Here is a 26,179-nt window from a genome sequence, read left to right as displayed (position 1 = left end):
GGCACCTTGGGATCTCAATGTAGTTTTGGGGTTCCTCAAATCACATTGGTTTGAACCGCTTAAATCTGTGGATTTAAAACATCTCACATGGAAAGTGGTCATGCTGTTGGCCCTGGCTTCGGCCAGGCGCATGTCAGAATTGGCGGCTTTATCCTGTAAAAGCCCTTATCTGATTTTCCATTCGGACAGGGCGGAATTGAGGACTCGTCCTCAGTTTCTCCCTAAGGTGGTGTCAGCGTTTCACCTGAACCAGCCTATTGTGGTGCCTGCGGCTACTAGGGACTTGGAGGACTCCAAGTTGCTAGACGTTGTCAGGGCCCTAAAAATATATGTTTCCAGGACGGCTGGAGTCAGAAAATCTGACTCGCTGTTTATCCTGTACGCACCCAACAAGCTGGGTGCTCCTGCTTCTAAGCAGACCATTGCTCGCTGGATCTGTAATACAATTCAGCTTGCGCATTCTGTGGCAGGCCTGCCACAGCCAAAATCTGTAAATGCCCACTCCACAAGGAAGGTGGGCTCATCCTGGGCGGCTGCCCGAGGGGTCTCGGCGTTACAACTTTGCCGAGCTGCTACTTGGTCAGGGTCAAATACCTTTGTAAAATTTTACAAATTTGACACTCTGGCTGAGGAGGACCTTGAGTTCTCTCATTCGGTGCTGCAGAGTCATCCGCACTCTCCCGCCCGTTTGGGAGCTTTGGTATAATCCCCATGGTCCTTACGGAGTTCCCAGCATCCACTAGGACGTCAGAGAAAATAAGAATTTACTTACCGATAATTCTATTTCTCGTAGTCCGTAGTGGATGCTGGGCGCCCATCCCAAGTGCGGATTATCTGCAATACTTGTACATAGTTATTGTTAACAATTCGGGTTATTGTTGTTGTGAGCCATCTATCCAGAGGCTCCTCTGTTATTATGCTGTTAACTGGGTTCATATCACAAGTTGTACGGTGTGATTGGTGTGGCTGGTATGAGTCTTACCCGGGATTCAAAATCCTTCCTTATTGTGTACGCTCGTCCGGGCACAGTATCCTAACTGAGGCTTGGAGGAGGGTCATAGGGGGAGGAGCCAGTGCACACCAGGTAGTCCTAAAGCTTTTCTTTTGTGCCCAGTCTCCTGCGGAGCCGCTATTCCCCATGGTCCTTACGGAGTTCCCAGCATCCACTACGGACTACGAGAAATAGAATTATCGGTAAGTAAATTCTTATTATTTCGGTGTTGGTTAGGAAGAGATTGATCGCTCCAGCGTCTAGTTATATGTAAAAGTAGTTTATGGACATTTACTGTATTTGCTGTTCATTATCCATGCGGCGGAAATCCCGAGGATACCTCCCACCTGAGCAGTTGGAGCTAGACACATCCCACCTGTTAGAACCAACCCATGACCTTTTGTTATAATGCAGAGACACATTCCTGCGTCCAATGAACAATGAGATTGTAGGGACCATTGTATTGTTACTGTATGTTGTGTATATAAAGACCACCAGTGCTGGGCCAGCTCACTCATTCTCTCTACAAGGTTTTCGTCATTGAATAACCGAGTGCTGGTTTCCAGGACTGCGCTTGCGATTCATTCCCACGTGTGTAAGTTCTCTGTGGCCATTTTGTTATCCTGCTATGTTTGCCATTTATTCTCTCTCTGTTTGTTAGTATTTACGATCGTTTTGCTATTGTACATTTTATGTCTAGTTATTCTGTTTATATATTAATGTTAGGTCTGTAGTGTATAAGCTGTACTGTTATTTCCTTTTGTACTAAACGTATCTTCTAAGAAGGTGTTGGAACCTTACCAGGTCTTGTGTGTTTCATCATTTATTACAAAGGGTATTCTGAGCATCTCAATCGCACAAACAGCTTCCATATTATCAAGATCAGTAAGCGTTACATCATTGTAGTATTACAGTACTAAGGTTTACAGTATAAGCATACCCTTTCAGTGTGTTGTTAACAAGGTTTACTGTGTGTCATTCAGTAAGCGTCTGCGTCGCTCGTGTCCCTCTCTCGGGCACAGCGTCCGCTACGCTAATAGCGTAGCATTACGGTATTCGGCCGCCTAGAGCGTGCTCGATTCTAAGCGTAAGCCCGCGAGCTAGCGTGTCGCTCGTGCGTCGCGCCCTCGGTCTAGCGTCTGCTACGCTAAGTGCGTACCATTACGGTACTCCGTGCACCAATTGCGTACTTAGTCTATAATAAGTATATAGCTTATGTTCAAAGGTAATATTTGACATTATCAATTGGGGCCCCGTCCGTTCCTCCTCATATCCGCAGCCTAGCAAAACTAAGCAGACTTTATCCATCAGCAAAGGGCGGGAAGGTAGTATCCCCTTGATACGGTAGTGCTGATTAGATAAGCGTCTGCTTCGCTTGGTTTGTAGGAGTGCTGGTGGAATCCGGAACCGGAAGGTAAGAACGTAATGCTATTGTCTTTTAAAATTGTTTTAATTTCTGTTTGATACACATTGCGTACGCAACACACGCACACACCTGTATTTTCATTTGTGTACTTTCACATATCTACCTTTCCGTTTGCCATTTATCATTGATAACGTGCTGAGAAAGATTTGTTGCTATTTTTAGTTAAAAGTAAGATTAATACTTAAGGGAGTAATTATAAAACACGCACACAGCCTGGCCTAAATTTAAAAGGTTGATACAGTGAAATCTGTGTGGTGTTCGGTAAATGATTATAGTTATATATCATTTACATTTATAGAAGCGTGTTATTTGTGTTACTGCGGACGTATCCGGCCTGTGTACACGTGTCTCTAACCAAGTGCGGGACAGCGTACTCGTTGCAAAGGCCTACACACGTAGCGTAAATTACGCAACAAGCGTACGGATACGCTCACTAAATACAAATCACACGATAGTATTGTTTTAGTAGGCGATACGGAAGCAACGCGATAATAGCACAAATTAATCTCAGTGTCCAAAATTTTAATCTAAAAGATCCTTCTGTAGTTGCAATTTCTCTGGGATTAGCCTGTGTTACCGGAATAAAAGAAATTTTCTGTACAGAAAAACCAAAGAGTATATGAGGTGAAAGAGCGTGTGTATGCAAAAGTTTCTCTTTTTGGTGTGAACCCAGGAAAATCGAGTTCTCGTCGAAGGACACCCGTGAATGTGATAGCACGTGGTGGTGTGGGAGGCATCTCGCGTTATAAAGTAAAAAGAGCAATTAGAGTTATAGAGTAAAGGTACAGCAGACTAGGAAGTCCGCTATAGATACAGCAGACCAGGAGGTCCAGTAGAGTTAAGTTGCTGACTTGAGAAAGGTCAGAGAAAAGAAGCGCAGCCCCGGGGGTTGGTGCAGTACCCATATAGGCCCGTTACGCTCTGGCTGAAGGTTTCGCAGCTGAAATTATCGATTCCGTTGGTCGTTCAGCGTATAAGTAATAGTTACTCATACGCAGTGCGACTGTACCGCATGTAATTGTGTGCATTAGTTTGTTACCTTGATACTGTCAAAGTCAGAAAAATATCACGCTGCACGTTGCCATATATGCACTTCATGCGTGTGCACGCTGCATATTTAATCAAAATAATGTATTTTATAAGTTAATATTCCCCTGAGTTCAACAGGTATCAGTGGGTCTCAAGATGGCTCTTAGACCTTAGAGATTCCCCTTTGCATGTTAAAAGGGCTTCACATGTTCTTATGCATAGTTAAGCACAGGAATAGTAATTGAAGATTAATTGTATTCCGAATAAATTACACCTAAGAATAGTCAGTTTCTGTCCCGCAGACGGAATACAATAGCCTTTAATTACACTAAGCTTTGAGATTCAATGAGGAGGGCCAACACCTGTGTTTACGAATGGGGCTGGATTTGTCTCCAGAAGAATGATTGCTGGGATGTCATTGTCTCAACTGAAAGTGGACAGTGAGACAGTATTCGCCAAACAATAGCTTCCCACAAGACAGGAATTTGAAACAAGTGCATAACCAAGACCACATGGTCAGCTCTGCTCACTGATACAGCTAGCCCACATGCTGTGAAAGACACACACTTCCTGTGGTTGACACCCCCCCACAGCTGGAATGCAGGTATGAGATATCCACTGGAAATCACAGGGCTCACTGACTCACTCAGAACCAAGCAAGCATCCAGAAGCATGGCTTGCTTATCACCAGGCTCCAAGCGAAAGGCTAAGTATTGTATACTCATGGCTTAATGGCATAGAATAGTTTAAATATGTGTTTGTGGTAAAGTAGTTGTGAAATGATTGGCATAGAATAGTTAGTTTGGAGATACAAATGGCTTAAGGTTAATGATGCTTGTGCAGTTGTGTGATTGTTGGGTGTTTGGGATGATACTCTATGAAATCTGTAATGAATTGGAACAGTAGACAATCTGTAGCATAACATCTCTGGTATACATTTATGGATGGTGATTTATAACAGATTATAGTAGTTTTACATGATGCATCTTGCTGAAGGTTAGAAGTCAAAACATACTTCCTTTTGTTACTGTAGTCATGTGCTTGTAGCAATAGCAGGCTGATACTTGTGGGTACCTGGTGATCTGGTCTTGTGATGGCTCATATGGACAGCATGAGATATGTGGTGCTGATTCTGGAAGGATAGCATAGTCAGCATACCATATGCTCTGGTTATTGAGATACTGTGTTGGCTTGAAATTGTGAAAGGTGATTTAGATGGTTTGGAATTGTAAAATCAGAACATATGCATTGTGTTGAGGCTTGGACATTTTTGGAATATAGTGGAGTCTTGTGTCTTCTGCTATGTGATTGTGGTGTAGCAGAGAGTGCCATGTGTTTGGACTTGCAAATCTAAAATGGCTGCTAGCATTCCCTTTTAAATCATATGTTACAGACTTTGGAATCATGGGAGTTTTTCCCAAAAATGGAGTCTAGCTTCTGTCCCATGCGGTATTGTAGGGACCATTGTGTTGTTGCTGGGTGTTGTGTATATAGGGACAGCCAGCCTGGGTGAGCTCAATTTTTCTCTCCACAAAGGGTCTCAGCATTGACTAACTGCGCAGCGATTGTTTCTCACATGTGTAAATTCTCTGCAGACATATTTATCTCCTATTAATGTTATAAGCCATTCTCTCTCTCCTTCCCCCTTAAATGTAATTGTATCTGTATTGTATTTTATGTGTAGTGATTCGGTTAGGTATTTTATGTTATCTTGGTAGTGTATAACTTGTATTGTATTATTCTTTTGCAATTGAACGTTCATTCATTTCCTTAAAAGGCGTTAGACCCTTAGACCGGTATTTGAGTGTTTATTATATTGCTAATGGGTTCTCAGAGCGTCACATACGCTCATACAGCTTTTAAACTAACAAGGTTACACTGTGTTGCATTTACACCTTATCACTGCACAAGGGTTTACAGTATAAGTACATTGTTTATGGTATAGTTATTAAAGTTTAATTCTGTAAGTGTCTGCGACGCCTGTGCTCACACCCTGTGCACAGCGTCTGCTACACTAAGGGCGTACCCTTGCGGTAACTTTTGCGCCAATTGCGTACTGTGTCTCTTAACCTTTTAAAGTGTTTTAAATAGGATAAACATATAGGCTTTGTCAATACCCAATACGCTATTTGCGTACGCTTTGTGGGATCACAAACGCTATTTGTACATTAACGTGACTTGTGTAGATTTTTATTTTATTTTAAGGGAGGTTCGCTGATCACTTGGGAATTCTCCAACAACCGATACTTACTGGGGAGGGTAACCTACTCCCACGTGCCCCAGTAAATAAAGGTTCATAGGGGCCCTGGGTTGGATACAGCAGCGCTGAGGCAGTGATTGAAGTATTGGCCAACGTGGGCGAGAATGGGTGAAGGCACTCGTTGAACTTTCACCGTCGGCTTACCCCGGGCAACTTGGTTTTTGTAAGGATTCGCTGAAGACCCTGATTTGAAGGTCAGAGGTAGTGAAAGCAACATCTGCAAGATGGGGGCCAGTTGTTCAGGTAAGGGACGATCAACCAAGGTTCAGGTTGATATGGTACCGCGACCAGCAGGGTCGACCAGGTATATAATGTGTGAAAAAATATGATTTTACTCACCGGTAAATCTATTTCTCGTAGTCCGTAGTGGATGCTGGGAACTCCGTAAGGACCATGGGGAATAGCGGCTCCGCAGGAGTCTGGGCACAACTAAAGAAAGCTTTAGGACTACCTGGTGTGCACTGGCTCCTCCCCCCATGACCCTCCTCCAGACCTCAGGATACTGTACCCGGAAGAGCTGACACAATAAGGAAGGATTTTGAATCCCGGGTAAGACTCATACCAGCCACACCAATCACACCGTATAACTCGTGATACTATACCCAGTTAACAGTATGAAATATAACTGAGCCTCTCAACAGATGGCTCAACAATAACCCTTTAGTTACGCAATAACTATATACAAGTATTGCAGACAATCCGCACTTGGGATGGGCGCCCCAGCATCCACTACGAAAAATAGATTTACCGGTGAGTAAAATCTTATTTTCTCAGACGTCCTAGTGGATGCTGGGAACTCCGTAAGGACCATGGGGATTATACCAAAGCTCCCAAACGGGCGGGAGAGTGCGGATGACTCTGCAGCACCGAATGAGCAAACTCAAGGTCCTCCTCAGCCAGGGTATCAAACTTGTAAAAGTGTTTGAACCCGACCAAGTAACAACTCGGCCAAGTTGTAAAGCCGAGACCCCTCGGTCAGCCGCCCAAGAAGAGCCCACTTTCCTCGTGGAATGGGCTTTTTTCAGATTTAGGGTGCGGCATTCCAGCCGCAGAATGTGCAAGTTGAATCGTGCTACAGATCCAGCGAGCAAATAGTCTGCTTAAAAGCAGGTGCACACAGGATAAAAAGCGAGTCAGTTTTCTTGACTCCAGCCGTCCTGGAAACATATATTTTCAGGGCCCTGACTACGTCCAGTAACTTGGAGTCCCCCCAAGTAGCCCCAGGCACCACAATAGGTTGGTTCACATGAAAAGCTGATACCACCTTAGGAAGGAATTGGGAACGAATCCTCAATTCCGCCCTATCCTTATGAAAAAAATCAGATAAGGACTTTTGCATGACAAAGCCGCAAATTCTGATACACGCCTGGCCGGCGCCAAGGCCAACAGCATGACCACTTTCCACGTGAGGCATTATAGCACTTACGGATTTAAGTGGCTCAACCCATGCGACTTCAGGAAATCCAACACCACGTTGAGATCCCACGGTGCCACTGGAGGCACAAACGGGGGCTGAATATGCACTCCCTTAACAAAAGTCTGAACTTCAGGCAGCGAAGCCAGTTCTTTTTGGAAGAAAATGTACAGAGCCGAAATCTGGACCTTAATGGAACCCAATTTTAGGCCCATAGTCACTCCTGACTGTAGGAAGTGCAGAAATCGACCCAGTTGAAATTCCTCCTTTGGGGCCTTCCTAGCCTCACACCAAACAACATATTTTCGCCATATGCGTTGAAAATATTTTGCGATCACATCTTTCCTAGCCTTAACCAGCGTAGGAATGACTTCCACCGGAATGCCTTTTTCCTTTAGGAACCGGTGTTCAACCGCCATGCCGTCAAACACAGCCGCGGTAAGTCTTGGAACAGGCCGGGCCCCTGCTGCAGCAGGTCCTGTCTGAGCGACAGAGGCCATGGGTCCTCTGAGAGCATTTCTTGAAGTTCTGGGTACCAAGCTCTTCTTGGCCAATCCGGAACCACGAGTATAGTTCTTACTCCTCTCCTTCTTATTATCCTCAGTACCTTGGGTATAAGAGGCAGAGGAGGGAACACACACACCGACTGGTACACCCACGGTGTTACCAGAGCATCCACAGCTATCGCCTGAGGGTCCCTTGACCTGGCGCAATATCGTTTTAGCTTTTTGTTGAGGCGGGACGCCATCATGTCCACCTGTGGCCTTCGCCAATGGTGTACAATCATTTGGAAGACTTCTGGATGAAGTCCCCACTCTCCCGGGTGGAGGTCGTGCCTGCTGAGACTCTGCTTCCCAGTTGTCCACTCCGGGAATAAACACTGCTGACAGTGCTAACATATGATTTTCCGCCCATCGGAAAATCCTTGTGGCTTCTGCCATCGCCATCCTGCTTCTTGTGCCGCCCTGTAGGTTTACATGGGCGACCGCCGTGATGTTGTCTGACTGGATCAGTACCGACTGGTGTTGAAGCAGGGGTCTAGCCTGACTTAGGGCATTGTGAATGGCCCTTAATTCCAGAATATTTATGTGTAGGGAAGCCTCCTGACTCGACCATAGTCCTTGGAAGTTTCTTCCCTGTGTGACTGCCCCCCAGGCTCGAAGGCTGGCATCCGTGGTCACCAGGACCCAGTCCTGTATGCCGAATCTGCGGCCCTCTAGAAGATGAGCACTCTGCAGCCACCACAACAGCGACACCCTGGCCCTTGGAGACAGAGTTATCAGCCGATGCATCGGAAGATGCGACCCGGACCACTTGTCCAACAGATCCCACGGGAAGATCCTTGCATGGAACCTGTCGAATGGAATTCTTCATAAGAAGTTACCATCCTTCCCAGGACTCGCGTGCATTGATGCACCGACACCTGTATTTGTTTTAGGAGGTCTCTGACTAGAGATGACAACTCCTTGGCCTTCTCCTCTGGGAGAAACACTTTTTTCTGTTCTGAGTCCAGAACCATACCCAGGAACAGTAGACGCGTCGTAGGAACCAGCTGCGACTTTGGAATATTCACAATCCAGCCGTGCTGTTGTCGCACTTCACTAGATAGTGCTACTCCGACCAACAACTGCTCCCTGGACCTCGCCTTTATAAGGAGATCGTCCAAGTACGGGATAATTATAACTCCCTTTTTTTTTGAAGGAGTATCATCATTTTCGGCCATTACCTTGGTAAATACCCTCGGTGCCGGGGACAGACCAACGGCAACGTCTGGAATTGGTAATGACAGTCCTGTACCACAATTTTTAGGTACTCCTGGTGAGGAGGGTAAATGGGGACATGCAGGTAAGCAACCTTGATGTCCAGTGATACCATGAAATCCCCTTCGTCCAGGTTTGCAATAACCGCCCCAAGCGATTCCATTTTGAACTTGAATCTTCGTATATAAGTGTTCAAGGATTTTAATTTTTAGAATGGGTCTCACCGAACCGTCTGGTTGCGGTACCACAAACATTGTGGAATAGTAACCCCGGCCTTGTTGAAGGAGGGGTACCTTGATTATCACCTGCTGGAAGTACAGCTTGTGAATTGCCGCTAGTGCTACCTCCCCTCAAGGGCAACAGGCAAGGCAGATTTGAGGTAACGGCGAGGGGGAGTCGTCTCGAACTCCAGCTTGTATCCCTGTGATACTACTTGCAGAACCAAGGAATCCACCTGTGAGCGAGCCCACTGGTCGCTGAAGTTCCCGAGACGCGCCCCCACCGCACCTGGCTCCACCCGTGGAGCCCCAGCATCATGCGGTGGACTCAGAGGAAGCGGGGGAAGATTTTTTGATCCTGGGAACTGGCTGTCTGGTGCAGCTTTTTCCCTCTTCCCTTGTCTCTGTGCAGAAAGGAAGCGCCTTTGACCCGCTTGCTTTTCTGAAGCCGAAAGGACTGTACCTGATAATACGGTGCTTTCTTAGGCTGTGAGGAAACCTGAGGTCAAATTATGTCTTTCCCAGCTGTTGCTGTGGATACGAGGTCCCAGAGACCACCCCCAACAATTCCTCCTTATAAGGCAGAATCTTCATGTGCCTTCTAAAGTCAGCATCGCCTGTCCACTGCCGGGTCCCTAATACCCTCCTGGCAGAATGGACATTGCATTAATTCTGGATGCCAGCCGGCAAATATCCCTCTGTGCATCCCTCATATATAAGACGACGTCTTTAATATGCTCTATGGTTAGCAAAATAGTATTCCCGTCTGACCGGGTAATAGACCACGCTGCAGTAGCACTATCCATGCTGAAGCAAGTGCAGGTCTCAGTATAGTACCTGAGTGTGTATATACAGACTTCAGGATAGCCCCTGCTTTTTATCAGCAGGTTCCTTCAAAGTGGCCGTATCCTAAGACGGTAGTGCCACCTTTTTTGACAAACGTGTGAGCACCTTATCCACCCTAGGGGATATCTCCCAACGTGACCTATTCTCTGGCGGGAAAGGGTACGCCATTAGTAACTTTTTAGAAATTACCAGTTTCTTATCAGGGAACCCACGCTTCTTCACACACTTCATTCACTCATCTGATGGGCGAACAAAACACTGGCTGCTTTTTCTCCCCAAACATAAAACCCTTTTTTTTAGTGGTACTTGGGTTAATGTCAGAAATGTGTAACACATTATTCATTGCCGAAACCATGCTACGGATGTTCCTAGTGGATTGTGTATATGTCTCCACCTCGTCGACACTGGAGTCAGACTCCGTGTCGACATCTGTGTTTGCCATCTGAGGTAGCGGGCGTGTTTGAGGCCCTGATGACCTTTGAGACGCCTGGGCAGGCGCGGGCTGAGAAGCCGGCTGTCCCACAGCTGTTACGTCATCCAGCCTTTTATGTAAGGAGTTGACACTGTCGGTTAATACCTTCCACCTATCCATCCACTCTGGTGTCTGCCCCACAGGGGGCGACATCACATTTATCGGCATCTGCTCCGCCTCCACATAACCTTCCTCCTCAAACATGTCGACACAGCCGTACCGACACACCGCACACACACAGGGAATGCTCTGACTGAGGACAGGACCCCACAAAGTCCTTTGGGGAGACAGAGAGAGAGTATGCCAGCACACACCAGAGCGCTATATAATGCAGGGATTAACACTATAACTGAGTGATTTTCCCAATAGCTGCTTGTATACACAATATTGCGCCAAAATTTAGTGCCCCCCCTCTCTTTTTAACCCTTTGAGTCTGAAAACTACAGGGGAGAGCCTGGGGAGCTGTCTTCCAGCTGCACTGTGAAGAAAAAATGGCGCCAGTGTGCTGAGGGAGATAGCTCCGCCCCTTTTTCGGCTGACTTTCTCACGCTTTTTCTGGAATTCTGGCAGGGGTTAATTTACACCTATATAGCCTCTAGGACTATATATGGTGTATTTTTGCCAGCCAAGGTGTTAATATTGCTGCTCAGGGCGCCCGCCCCCAGTGCCCTGCACCCATCAGTGACCGGAGTGTGAGGTGTGCATGAGGAGCAATGGCGCACAGCTGCAGTGCTGTGCGCTACCTTGGTGAAGACCGAAGTCTTCTGCCGCAGATTTTCTGGACCACCTTTTTGCTTCTGGTTCTGTAAGGGGGGCGGCGGCGCGGCTCTGGGACCGGACGACGAGGTCGGGTCCTGTGTTCGATCCCTCTGCAGCTAATGGTGTCCAGTAGCCTAAGAAGCCCAAGCTAGCTGCAAGCAGGTAGGTTCGCTTCTTCTCCCCTTAGTCCCACGTTGCAGTGAGTCTGTTGCCAGCAGATCTCACTGAAAATAAAAAACCTAAACTATACTTTCTTCTAGGAGCTCAGGAGAGCCCCTAGTGTGCATCCAGCTCAGCAGGGCACAAAAATCTAACTGAGGTCTGGAGGAGGGTCATGGGGGGAGGAGCCAGTGCACACCAGGTAGTCCTAAAGCTTTCTTTAGTTGTGCCCAGTCTCCTGCGGAGCCGCTATTCCCCATGGTCCTTACGGAGTTCCCAGCATCCACTAGGACGTCAGAGAAATATGGATCACATGCAGAGGTTTTGTGCAATGAGTGGGATCGAATGACGGGGAAAAGTTCGCAAGAGTAGGCAGTTTTAGTCCTGAGGTGTTGCAAAATTTAAGGAGAAGGATATGTCTAATTAAATCCGGAAAGAGACGGATCAGACATTATGATTATTTACAGTTATGGCAACAGGAAGGGGAGATACAAAGAGGATTGGCTCAAGCGGCTGGTTCCAACCCTATCAGGAAACTGATAGCCACCGCACCACCACCACCATACATAACAGGAGAGAAAGTGGCTACAGAGAATGGCACACTGGTGTATGATAAACATGCACTTAATAAATGTATAAATGTTAAGAGTAACGTAGATAAGACTATTGATGCTAATACTAACCCGTGCAAGTTGTACCCTGTTTTAAACTTTCCCCAGGATTGCGTCCAGGAAGATGAGCCCACCACAATATCGGCACTCTCTCTAGCAGCCACTATACGAGAGACTACAGTTAGCATGGCCCAACCAGTAAGAGCAGTAACAAAGGCCCCTAGTGGAGGGACAGGTGAGGTCATGTCGGCAGGTAAGTACGGCACTGTACACTACGCAGAAACAATTACACCACATGTTGTAGAATCAACCCAGAGTGACGTTATTGAACTTAATCCTGTCAGGGTAATTGCGGTCCCAAATGGAAGAACCGACACTTCGGGAGTCACTCCCGTCAGGAACATCGCCATGCATTGTCCCTTTTCTCGGACAGAATTAAGGTCAATGATGTCTGAATTCCCTGATCCTAGGAAAGATCTAGTTGCAAGCCAGAGGTACATAGGAGAGCTAGGTAACTCCGCAGAACCCAATAACAAAGATTGGCGGACATTGCTGAGGGCATGTTTGCCCTCCAATGTCGACTCAGTGAAATGTATTGGTATAGAAGACATTAAGACAAATGTGCATCATAGGGAAGTAGCAGTTTCTGTGTTAATGGATGGTTTAAAAGAAACATTGAGGACTAGGGTACAGACCACAAAACCAGATTGGAGAGGTATGTCAGTGGCTGCTTTGGGAGAGGCCGCTATTGGGCATGATCGGAACATCACCAGACACAGGGAGTCACAGGGTGATAAGCTGATGGCAGTAAGTATACAGGCCCTTACAACAAGGCCTCCTCAGCGTAATCCTCAGACCCCTGTGGGTAAGTCAAATGTGGTAACTTGTTATAACTGTCACAAGGAGGGACATTTTGCACGAGATTGTAGATTTAAAGATACACAAAGGATATATCAAACCCCTAGACAACGACATGACATACGTAATTGGGAGCAAGGACCGCAGAGACGGAGTTATGAGCCACACGCAGGGGAAACAAGAAGGTACCCCCCAAAAAGAGACTGGCAAGTCTCTGACAATTCCCACTTACCCCCTTCACAGGTAATAGCTGCCAGCGCGCTGCGAGGAGGTCACCACCTACAATAGTGGTGGGGCCACACCTGTAATCTGCAGCCATTAAAATTGATTGCGAGCCTTGGAAGTGAACCCGAGGTCACAATTGATGTAGCTGGTAGATCTCTACCTTTCCTTGTAGATACGGAGGCGGCTAAGTCAGTGATAAATTCAACAGCGGGTATGAGAACCACTGGTAAAACAATTCCAGCCATGGGAGTAACAGGAGTAGTACAACACTATCCTTTAAGCAAACCTGCAGAGATTACGATAGGGCCTTTGCATACTAAGCACTCCTTTTTGCTGGCTGCATCGGCTCCGACTAATCTACTTGGGAGAGATTTACTGTGCAAAATGGGATGTGTCATATATTGTACCCCTGCAGGTGTGTTCTTTGACATACCCGAGAATCACGCTCAGGAAGTGCAGGATATGCTAGATTCCCCATCAAGGTTAATGTCACACACTGTTGTTGCAGATAGGTGTCCGTCCAAGGTAGAGGAAATGACTTCACAGATACCGGAGTCACTTTGGACCAAGGATGGACAAGACACTGGATTAATGGCAAATGTAGCTCCTGTAGTAGTGCAAGTAAAAGATGGTAGGATAGCTCCAAAAATCCCACAATACCCTCTAAAGCCAGTTAGGAGTTTACCCAGTAATAGAGCGCTTGCTACAACAGGGCATTCTGGTAAGAACGTCCAGCACTGCCAATAGTCCCATCTTCCCTGTGAAAAAGAGTGGGGGGAGGGGTTATAGGCTAGTGCAGGATCTAAGGGGGATCAACAAAATAGCTGAGAGTCAATTCCCTGTAGTGCCAAATCCAGCTGTCATCCTTATGCAAATCCCTCCCACTGCTAAATTTTTCACTGTGATTGACCTCTGCTCTGCCTTCTTCTCGGTACCTCTGCACCCTGACAGCCAATATTTATTTGCATTTACATAGAGAGGAGTACAGTACACCTGGACTCGTTTACCACAAGGTTTCATTGACAGTCCCAAGTATTTTCTCGCAGGCTTTGCATGATTGTTTACAGTCCTTTCAACCTAAGAGCGGATCAGTATTAATACAGTATGTAGATGACTTGCTGCTGTGTTCTGATTCACTGGAATCGTCCTTGAGAGATACGAAACAGCTTCTGTTTCGTCTTTCAGATACAGGACACAAGGTTTCAAAGGATAAATTACAATTATGCCAGACTAAGGTAAAATATTTGGGACACTGTCTGACACAAGGACTGAGACACCTCACCGCTGATAGAATTCAGGCAATTCGTGACATGACTCTGCCACAAACCCAGCAACAGATTCAAACTTTTCTAGGAATGTGTTAGGGTCTCCTGCCCTGTGCTGCCACGTCGTCATGGCAACCGGGAGACAAGTGCTAGCGGAGTAACCTGAGCGCAGCTGATACTCCGGTTCGGGTCTTTTGCTGTGCAGTGGTTACAGGCTCTGTGCACGGCAGGGGATCCGGTGCTGGTTTTTGTGCTCACAGTCTGTGAGGTCTGAGTGGGGCGTGGACAGCACCTGCTTTATAAACCCTCTTCTCAGGTTAAGCAGATGCTGCTGAATCTTTGTTGGTTAGTTAGTTCCTGAAAGTTAGCCAGTACTGTGTAGCTTTGTATTTGTTGTTGCTTACTGCAAATAGGCCTGGGGATTTGGTACTACACTCTGTCAATCCAGACCTAGCAGTAAGACTGGAGTCAGTCGTTTAACTTGCTGGGGTTCTTTTGCTACTCTGTGAACTTAGCAAGTTTGCGGCTGTATTCTCAGACTTGCCTGCCTAAATCCTTTCTCACTGTGCAAGGTGTTCAGGTGTCAGTTTAGTGGCAGTAAGCTGAACCTGTGCACTGCAAGTGAGGATTAGGATTGTGGAGACTATCCTTGTGTCTATCATTCCATCTCTGACCAAGGAGTTTACTGCCACACCCGTTGGTAACCCTTTAGGGTTTTGCTGTTGCCCTTAGCAACAGCATTTCGGGTTCTCTACGTATTAAAACACAACATCTTGCTTTTTCCATCTGAGCATTCCTAATACTAGGGAGACACCCAGTTTCTTAGCCTCTGGGCTTCTCTGTTCACTTTGTGTTTATTTTGTTACCCTATCACCTTCTGTGTACGTAATGTCATATTCCCCAGTCTGTGAGTTCATTTGTTTTGCATCCCTATCCGTTCAGACACCAGTACATTCCTGCAGGCACTGGTGTGCATAACAGTTCAGACACCAGTACATTCCTGCAGGCACTGGTGTGCATAACATATTCAGCAGCCCAATACTCCTGTTGAAATTTTGTGGGAATATGGAGCATACCCCTCAAACTACATTGCAACAGGTGGTCGATCAGGTGCAGGTCCTGATTTGACAATTTAATGATTTATCCATTAAAATGCACACCTCCCAGGCCGCTGGCGGAGCTCCCGCAGCAGCACCTTCAGGGGTTAAGGAGCCGAAAGTAAATCTCCCGGATCGTTTTTCTGGAGATCGCTCGCAGTTCTTTTGTTTCAAGGAGAGCTGCAAGCTATACTTCCGGCTTAGGCCTCAGTCTTCTGGGTCGGAGATTCAGCGGGTGGGCATAGTGATTTCCTTGCTACAAGGAGACCCACAGGTCTGGGCATATGGGTTGCAGCCTGACTGTCCGTCGCTTAAAAGTGTTGATGCTTTTTTTACGGCACTGGGTATGTTGTATGATGACCCTGACAAGACGGCCTCAGCCGAGGCTCAGATTTCGATCCTTAAGCAAGGGCGAAGGCCAGTTGAGGTTTACTGTACGGAGTTTCGGAGGTTGGCCCATGATACCCAGTGGAATGACCCAGCCCTGAGACACCAGTACCGAAGAGGTCTTTCTATCCAGATAAAAGACCAACTGGTACAATATCCCTTGCCTGATAGCTTGGATCAGCTCATGCAGTTATCCATCCGGGTGGATAGACGGCTGAGAGAGCCTAGGCTTGAAAGGGAGACCGAGGTTTCCTTCTTTCTCAAGGGAACCTCAGACTCTGAGGAAATTTCCGAGGAGCCTATGCAGATTGGGGCTACCCGCCTCTCCTCGCGTGAGAAGACGCGGAGGAGACAGCAGGGGTTGTGTTTGTACTGTGGGAATAAAGGTCATGTTGTAGTATCATGCCCAGAAAAGCCGGAAAACTTCAGGGCCTGAGGGTAATGGGAAATATCCTGTCAGGCCAGAAGTCAGAATTTCCCAAGAAGACTTTTATCATTCCGGTGACCTTGAAGATCCTCGGTCAAACTGTCAAGACTGAGGCCTTTGTGGACAGTGGGGCCGACGGGTTTTTTATGGACCGCCAATTCGCCCTGAAACACTCTGTTCCCTCAGTACCCTTGGCATTGAAAATTGAGATTTGTGGGTTAAACGGGGAACCATTATCCCAAGGTAAAATTACCTCTTGCACTAGCCAGATTTCTTTGTTTATTGGAGCCACACACTCTGAAAAATTGTCCTTTTATGTGACTGTCTGTACTTTTGCCCCATTGGTGTTGGGGTTAACTTGGTTAAGGGCCCACAATCCTCAATTTGACTGGGTCTCTGGGGAGATTCTTAGTTGGGGTACTGATTGTTTCAGGAGTTGCTTGAGCCTTCCAGTCAGGCTCTCGCAGCTAAGTTTGCCAGGATTGCCAGGGTGTTATGCAGATTTTGCGGACGTGTTCTCCAAAAAAGTTGCAGAGGTACTACCTCCCCATCGCCCCTATGACTGTGCCATTGATTTGTTGCCGAATGCTAAGCTTCCCAAGAGCAGATTGTACTCCCTGTCACGTCCTGAGACTCAGGCTATGGCAGAGTACATTCAGGAGAACTTGGCTAAGGGATTTATCAGACCTTCACAGTCTCCAGTTGGGTCGGGGTTCTTCTTCGTGGGTAAAAAGGACGGTTCGTTGCGACCCTGCATCGACTTCAGGGAATTGACCCGTATCACGATTAAAAACTCATACCCACTGCCTCTCATTTCGGTCTTGTTTGACCAGCTTCGTACTGCCACCATTTTTTCTAAGATTGACCTACGCGGGGCGTACAATCTAATCCGAATAAGAGAGGGGGTTGAATGGAAGACTGCCTTTAATACCCACTCAGGGCATTATAAATATTTGGTGATGCCTTTTGGGCTCTGTAATGCCCCGGCAGTCTTCCAGGATTTCATGAACGATGTACTCAGGGAATATTTGGATAGATTCTTAGTTGTATACTTAGATGACATCCTAATCTTCTCCCATTCCCTGGAGGAACATCGGAAGCATGTACGCTTAGTCCTCCAGAAACTCAGAGACCACCGGCTTGGGGCAAAGCTGGAGAAGTGCGAATTTGAAGTTCAGCAAATCGCATTTCTAGGATATATTATCTCCCCAGAAGGTTTCCAAATGGAGGGTTCCAAGGTACAGGCAGTCCTGGATTGGGTGCAGCCCACTAGTTTGAAGGCGCTTCAGCGTTTCCTGGGCTTTGCAAATTTTTATAGACGATTTATCGCTGGATTTTCATCTATAGTGGCGCCCTTGGTGGCACTCACTAAGAAAGGGGCGGATGTTGCTCACTGGTCTTGTGAGGCTAAAGTGGCTTTTGCCCGTCTCAAAAGGGCATTTGTCTCGGCCAAGGTGCTGCGACACCCAGATCCAGAGCGTCCTTTTGTGGTGGAGGTGGATGCCTCTGAGATGGGTATTGGGGCAGTGCTCTCTCAGATGGGAGTGTCTGATAATCGCCTTCATCCCTGTGCTTACTTTTCCCGTAAATTTTCGCCTGCCGAGATGAATTATGACGTGGGTAACCGGGAATTGTTGGCTATTAAGGATGCACTCGAGGAGTGGAGACACTGGCTTGAGGGGGCTAAGTTTGTGGTCTCAATTCTCACCGACCATAAGAATCTGGCATATTTAGAGTCAGCGAAGCGTCTCAATGCCAGGCAGGCACGATGGGCTTTGTTTTTTGCTCGCTTTAATTTTTTGATAACATATCGCCCTGGGTCAAAAAACATCAAGGCTGATGCGCTCTCGCGAAGTTTTGCTCCAATCCAGGAGACCACCGAGGAGCTGTTGCCCATTGTGTCCCCATCATGTATTAAAGTGGGCATTACCCAGGACCTCTTGTCATTAGTCCTTAGAGCACAGGAGCAGGCTCCTCCAGACCTTCCAGTAGGTCTTTTGTTTGTGCCTCCTAGGTTAAGACAGCGAGTGTTCCTGGAATTCCATGCCAAGAAGTCGGCAGGTCACCCGGGTATTGCCAGAACTCGGGAGTTGCTATCTAGGGCGGTGTGGTGGCCCTCGGTGGCTAAGGATGTGGATCAGTGGGTTCAGGCATGTGACATCTGTGCCCGAAATAAGACCCCTAGAGGGGTTCCTGTTGGCCCATTACATCCACTCTCTATTCCATCTAAGCCATGGACCCACATTTCAATGGATTTTGTGGTGGACTTGCCCAAATCCTCGGGGATGACAGCCATCTGGGTTGTCGTTAACAGGTTTTCGAAGATGGCGCACTTCGTTCCACTGGTTGGGCTGCCATCGGCCAGACGCCTGTCTGAATTATTTATGCTGCATGTTGTGCGTCTCCACGGGTTGCCACTTGATGTGGTCTCTGACCGCGGATCCCAGTTTGTGGCCAAATTCTGGAGGGCATTTTGTTCCGATCTCCAGATTTCTGTCAGCTTGTCGTCAGGCTACCATCCGCAGTCTAATGGGCAGACTGAAAGGGTGAACCAGTCCTTGGAGCAGTTCCTCAGGTGTTATGTCTCCAAGTGTCAGACTGACTGGGTTGCTCATCTGTCCATGGCGGAGTTTGCCTATAACAACGCGGCTCACTCAGCTACAGGGATCTCTCCCTTCCTTTGTGTGTATGGGCATCATCCTAAGGCCAATTCTTTTGACCCCCTGGACTCCACGCCTGGTGGTTCCTCTGTGGTTTCGGTCCTTAGAGGTATTTGGAGGAAAGTGAAGAAAGCCCTTGTGTCTGTGTCATTAGTGACCAAAAGGGTTTTTGATAAGCGGAAAAGACCCTGCAGCTTCAAATTAGGAGACTTCGTCTGGTTGTCTACCAAGAATTTGAAGTTGAGACAGCCATCTCATAAGTTAGGCCCCCGGTTCATCGGCCCTTATAAGATCACCAGGGTTATAAATCCGGTGGCATTTCAGTTAGATCTGCCCCGTTCTTTGGGTATCAATAAAACATTTCATTGTTCCCTTTTAAAATGGGCGATTGGTAATCCTTCTTCCAGTGGAAGACCTTCCCCTATTCTGATACGTGGCCAGAGGGAGTTTGTTGTTGAAAGGATTCTTGACTCCACGATGGTTCGGGGTCGGCTGTCATTTTTGGTGCACTGGAAGGGGTATGGCCCGGAGGAGCGGTCGTGGGTGCGCAGTTGTGATCTTCATGCCCCCAGACTGATACGCTCTTTCTTCTCGCAGTTCCCCGATAAACCCGGTGGTAGGGGTTCTTTGACCCCTCGTCAGAGGGGGGGTACTGTTAGGGTCTCCTGCCCTGTGCTGCCACGTCGTCATGGCAACCGGGAGACAAGTGCTAGCGGAGTAACCTGAGCGCAGCTGATACTCCGGATCGGATCTTTTGCTGTGCAGTGGTTACAGGCTCTGTGCACGGCAGGGGATCCGGTGCTGGTTTTTGTGCTCACAGTCTGTGAGGTCTGAGTGGGGCGTGGACAGCACCTGCTTTATAAACCCTCTTCTCAGGTTAAGCAGATGCTGCTGAATCTTTGTTGGTTAGTTAGTTCCTGAAAGTTAGCCAGTACTGTGTAGCTTTGTATTTGTTGTTGCTTACTGCAAATAGGCCTGGGGATTTGGTACTACACTCTGCCAATCCAGACCTAGCAGTAAGACTGGAGTCAGTCGTTTAACTTGCTGGGGTTCTTTTGCTACTCTGTGAACTTAGCAAGTTTGCGGCTGTATTCTCAGACTTGCCTGCCTAAATCCTTTCTCACTGTGCAAGGTGTTCAGGTGTCAGTTTAGTGGCAGTAAGCTGAACCTGTGCACTGCAAGTGAGGATTAGGATTGTGGAGACTCTCCTTGTGTCTATCATTCCATCTCTGACCAAGGAGTTTACTGCCACACCCGTTGGTAACCCTTTAGGGTTTTGCTGTTGCCCTTAGCAACAGCATTTCGGGTTCTCTACGTATTAAAACACAACATCTTGCTTTTTCCATCTGAGCATTCCTAATACTAGGGAGACACCCAGTTTCTTAGCCTCTGGGCTTCTCTGTTCACTTTGTGTTTATTTTGTTACCCTATCACCTTCTGTGTACGTAATGTCATATTCCCCAGTCTGTGAGTTCATTTGTTTTGCATCCCTATCCGTTCAGACACCAGTACATTCCTGCAGGCACTGGTGTGCATAACAGTTCAGACACCAGTACATTCCTGCAGGCACTGGTGTGCATAACAGTTCAGACACCAGTACATTCCTGCAGGCACTGGTGTGCATAACAGAATGTGTGGGTATTGCCGTAACTGGATCCCAGGGTTTTCCATACTAGCCCTACCTTTGCAAGAGATGGTCTCATCAAACAAACCAGAGCGGATTTCGCACACAGATGAGTCTGAACTGGCATTTGAGAGACTTAAACAGTGCCTAACGTAGGCACCAGCATTAGGTATGCCAGATTATGGGAAACCCTTTGAGCTGTACGGAACAGAAAGTGCTCGGTGCGCGGCAGGTGTCTTAACCCAGAAGCATGGTGATGCCAGCAGGCCGGTAGCCTACTACAGCGCTCAGCTAGACACGGTAGCGCGATCCCTCCCCACATGCTTGCGAAGTGTTGCAGCGATAGCATTGCTAGTGAGTAAAAGCGAAGATTTAGTGCTAGGACACAACCTCACAATCCATACACCTCATGCGGTGTCAGCCTTACTGAATTCTGCCCAAACCAGACACGTCTCATCAGCACGGTTTACAAGATGGGAATTGGCATTAATGGCCCCGGTAAACATCACCATAAGGAGATGCAGTGCACTAAATCCTGCAACATATCTCCCAGGTGTGCCTGGACAGGCACAAAGGGTGGAGGATGAGAGTGATGGTGAAGGAGGATTTAGTACAGGAAAAGACACACATGATTGTATGGAATATTTGACCCAAAATGTCACGGCAAGGCCTGACATCAGTGACAACCCACTGGAAGATGTTGATGTTACTTTCTACACTGACGGTAGTTGTCACAGACAGACGGACTCAGGAGACTTGTGTACTGGATACGCAGTCGTAGATGACCAAGGTACCATAGAAGCGGAACCCCTAGGCCCACCACACTCAGCACATGTTGCTGAGCTGGTTGCCCTAACCAGAGCGTGCAAATTGGCTAAAGGTAAGTCAGCCAATATCTACACGGATTCTAGGTATGCCTTTGGAGTAGTACATGATTTTGGGGCCCTATGGCGCCTCAGAAATTTCATGACGGCAGCTGGCACACCCGTAGCGCATGCAACCAACATCAAAAGACTTCTAACAGCGATACAGGAACCCGACAGAGTGGCTGTTATCAAGTGTAAAGCCCACATGTACAGCCAAGACCCAGTGTCACTTGGTAACAGCCGGGCAGACGAAACTGCTAAATCAGCAGCCAGTACCCCCATACAGACAGACCTCACACTGATGGTATTCAATACTGTCAATACACAGAAATTGGGTGAAATGCAAGATTTGTGTTCTCCACAGGAAAAGGCAGTCTGGAGGTCAAAAGGATATGGCCAGGAGTCCTCAGGACTCTGGATAGATGGACAGGGTAAACCAGTGGCACCCAGAGCATACCTTCCAAGTTTAGCGGAAGCGGCACATGGGCTGACTCATCTAGGCAAAGAAGAAATGTGTAAGCTGGTAAGAGCTTATTGGTGCACGCCAGGATTTTCTTCCCATGCGGGTAAAAGAGCGATGACATGTCTCACCTGCTTGAGGAAGAATATCGGAAAGGCAATACCAACAGAGCCATCCCATATCCCTCCTACAGATGGCCCTTTCCAGGTAATACAAATTGATTTCATACAGTTGCCACCTTGTAGAAATTTAAAGTATGTATTGGTTTGTATTGATTTGTTCTCAAATTGGGTTGAACCTTTCCCCACGGCCACAAATACCGCTGTGTTTACTGCAAAGAAAATTGTGCAGGAATTTGTGTGCAGGTATGGTATCCCTAGAATATTTGAAAGTGATAGGGGTACCCATTTTACAAGTGAAGTCTTTCAAGCAATGTGTAAATTAATGGGAATTAATAGTAAGCTGCATACTCCGTACCGCCCCCAGGCGAGTGCGAAAGTGGAAAGAGTAAACAGCACTATTAAAAACAAGTTAAGCAAAGTGATGGCTGAAACAGGATTGTTGTGGCCAGAAGCTTTGCCACTTGTACTGTATAGCATTAGAACCACTCCCAGGTCCCCTCTTAATCTGTCCCCCTTTGATATTCTGTTTGGTCGACAACCCCATGTTATGATTAACCCCCAGGATGATTTGAAATGTAACAATGAAGTAACCGTAAAGTATTTGGTTAAAATGAGTAAGCAATTGAGGAATCAGAATGATAATCTAAAGCTGGTGATTCCTGATCTGCCAGACAGTAATTGTCATGACATTGAACCTGGGGATTATGTAATGATACGGAATTTTCTACGCTCAGGTTGCCTTATTGACAGATGGGAAGGACCATATCAAGTCTTACTAACCAGCACAACAGCATTGAAGGTTGCCGAAAGAGAGACTTGGGTCCATTCGTCTCATTGTAAGAAGGTTGCTGACCCAGAGAAGTCCCGTGACAAAGAACAGACGGTAGAGGAAATTGTATCACTAGAGTGTCTGTTTCAGGAAGGTTGAGACGGCACTTGAGCGCTGAGAATAATAAGATCGGAGGCGGTTGTCGAGCTAAATTTCTTTTTCCCTTTTATTATTTTCTCCACTTCCCATCTCACTCATTTTCTCCTCCCCCCTTCTCATTCTTCTCCTTTTCCTCCTATAAGATGTACTTACCCCAAGAGACTGTGATCCGGATTTTCCTGTTGACCCTGTTGTTGACCAGAGCAGTCTGTTTCGGTGAGAGTACCATAGAAGTCGAGGAAGGATCTGGAATGGGTTCTGATGACAAGGACGGGCTCGTAGGATTCCAAGAGCAACACAATCACCGAGTAAAGGCGAGTATCAGAAAACGACCTGGTAGCCATGACAATAGAAGAAATTGTGAAGGATTGTTAGCTGAAGAGAACTGTATCTGTAGGAACTGTGATAATATAGTTGAGGATGGGTGCATCAAGAAATGTCAGTCCAGTTTTAATATCAACATGGACCGGCATCCATTGGGTGACTATCACTCACTAGTGGGTAAAGTGTTAAACCATACAGACTGTTGGGTGTGCTCTCAAGTACCTCAAGATCATAGCAAATCAGGACTAGTACCATACCCTCTTACGATAGGAGAGGTACTTGAGTTAAGTGGTGGGAGGCCGGTGGACAAGAGATTTAATATCTCTAGTCCTCCTAGTTTGAAGCTCCACCAATATCACGTGGATAGGTCCTTAATATGCTTTAACATTTCCAATCCCCGAAAGCTGGGAAATTGGGAAGTGTCATGGAATAACCAAACCATGACATTCTCACACAGAGCCGACAGAATGCCCACAGACACAGAACTTATACGCCAGATAACCGAAGGTGGAAAATATTTCCGGTATAGGTACACTCTAGGAAGTAGGACTATGCGAGTTGGAGAAGTATCATCAGGATACTGTGCACATATCATACAACCGGATACGTGTACTAGACAGATGAGAGAATTAGGGATATGACAGTTCACATGGAAGGTTTGTAACATGCTTATGTCATATTCCGTCCCATATGTTCTCCCCGATGATGCATATTTCATATGCGGGAGAAAGGCGTATAAGTGGCTTGCCCCAAACTCAGAGGGATTATGTTACATTGGAAAAGTACTGCCTGAAGTAATGACTGTATCCCATAACAAAATGAAAGACATTCACCGCAATGCCCAAGCTCCTTATACTCATACTCATTACGAGCACATCGTTAAAAAAGCACCTTATAGAGAGGACAGAGCATCCGGCCTCTGATCTGATCCACGAATCCACCGGGATTCAATACCTTCTCGCGTTAGATATCACTCGTACCGCCAGAGGAGTGATAAATTTTAGGTATATAAACGCACTCGCGAACCTGATAGACAATATCACCGAAATGTATGACGACACGTTCAGGTATACTGGGAGGGAGTTGCAAGCCTACAAAACGGAGCTGGTCCAGCATAGGATGATTCTCAATTACCTCACAGCAGTGACAGAGGGGTATTGTGTCACCCTAGCAACTCAGTATGGTGTAAAGTGCTGCAATTATATTACTAACAGCACAGAGGACCCGATCGAGGTCATAGATCAAAAGATGGATGATATTTTGCAATTGAAATGGGAGTTCCGAAGAAGGCACAATCTTACACTCGCTGCTGTGGGTAATGAACTGACCGGCTGGGTGTCATGGTTGAACCCACGAAATTGGTTCTCAGGTTTGGGAGAATGGGCCCAAGGCATTATCATGGATGTGGGAAAATTTCTCCTGTGTATCCTGGGAGTCGTCATAGTGATTGGTCTGATATTTAGATGCGTTCGGACTTTAAATGATGTGCAAACGTAGTACCAGAGTGATGAGTCTGAGGAGCGAGGACATTGTAATACCAACTGGTTTGATTTATGACCCAACGATTGAGACAATGTTGTGATAAAATGTGATTCCACGATCCGTTTCTTTCACCCGTTTCTCCTTTGTTTTTCTCCAAGGTAAAAAGACACCCACTTGGAAGAAGAATTTGACAACCCCTTTATACAGACCACTGATGAACTGTGTCTCAGACACCCAATACTTAGTGACTTTAACTATCTACGGAAAACCCAATACTTTAGAGACTGTAATTTTTATGGACACTGGAAGAGCTTTTTGTTTGCAACTTATAGCAAAATCACAGCAAGACATCAACCAAGACTACAACAGACGCCCAAGGACGATCACATACATATTCATAAGAATGTTTTTATAACGCATGTTTCTTATCTTCATTTCTATAACCTTCAGGTAGTACTACACATAGTCGACAGGTGACTTTCACATACTAGCATCCACATATGTTTCCCCCCCTCATGTATCATCAACTAAATGTGCTCCCCCATTTGTTGTAACCTAAAGCCGAAAAGAGCTCGGTAGAGTTTGACAGCCCATCCACAGACCCTTAATACAGGATAAGAAGGATTTAATGTATACTTCGCAATACCTCGAAGCTTATTTAAAACATGTATGGCACGATGATACATGCCCCTCAGACATGGATTCCATGCACACATGCTTTTACTATCTCACTAGGTCATACCTTTCCCACCTCCTCTCCTCCCTACTCCCAATCATAATTAGGTATTTCATGATAACATAGGTATATTTTTCTGTTTGATTGTTTTGATAGTGGCAGTTATTGATGACTGCCAAAGGGTGGACTGTCAAAGTCGAAAAATATTGTGATTCACCATGCCTTGCACTAACCCCAATACATGCCCGCTGCTCGTGCACCCACTCCCCAGTGCGTACGCATCCCCTCAGGTTGCGTAGAGGATGCTCTGACGTCTCCTGCGCATGAAGATGTGTATTTACGGCTGAGTTTGTGAGCGTCTAGCGAGCGACTCGATCGCTACATAGTTAACCAAAATGGTGTTTTATAGGTAATATTCCCCTTAACAATATCAGCGAGTTTGTTTAAAATAAATGGTTCGTGGATAGAGAGATTCCTCTTTGCATGATACGAAGGGTCAGATAGGGGTTGAGTGTTTAGTATCCAATTGTAGAGTATTTTAATAGTAATATTTCGGTGTTGGTTAGGAAGAGATTGATCGCTCCAGCGTATAGTTATATGTAAAAGTAGTTTATGGACATTTACTGTATTTGCTGTTCATTATCCATGCCGTGGGAATCCCGAGGATACCTCCCACCTGAGCAGTTGGAGCTAGACACATCCCACCTGTTCGAACCAACCTATGACCTTTTGTTATAATGCAGAGACACATTCCTGCGTCCAATGAACAATGAGATTGTAGGGACCATTGTATTGTTACTGTATGTTGTGTATATAAAGACCACCAGTGCTGG

This window comes from Pseudophryne corroboree, chromosome 8, assembly GCF_028390025.1.
Source record: "Pseudophryne corroboree isolate aPseCor3 chromosome 8, aPseCor3.hap2, whole genome shotgun sequence".
In the NCBI taxonomy this organism is placed as follows: Eukaryota; Metazoa; Chordata; class Amphibia; order Anura; family Myobatrachidae; genus Pseudophryne; species Pseudophryne corroboree.
Note: the sequence above shows the minus strand (reverse complement) of the source record.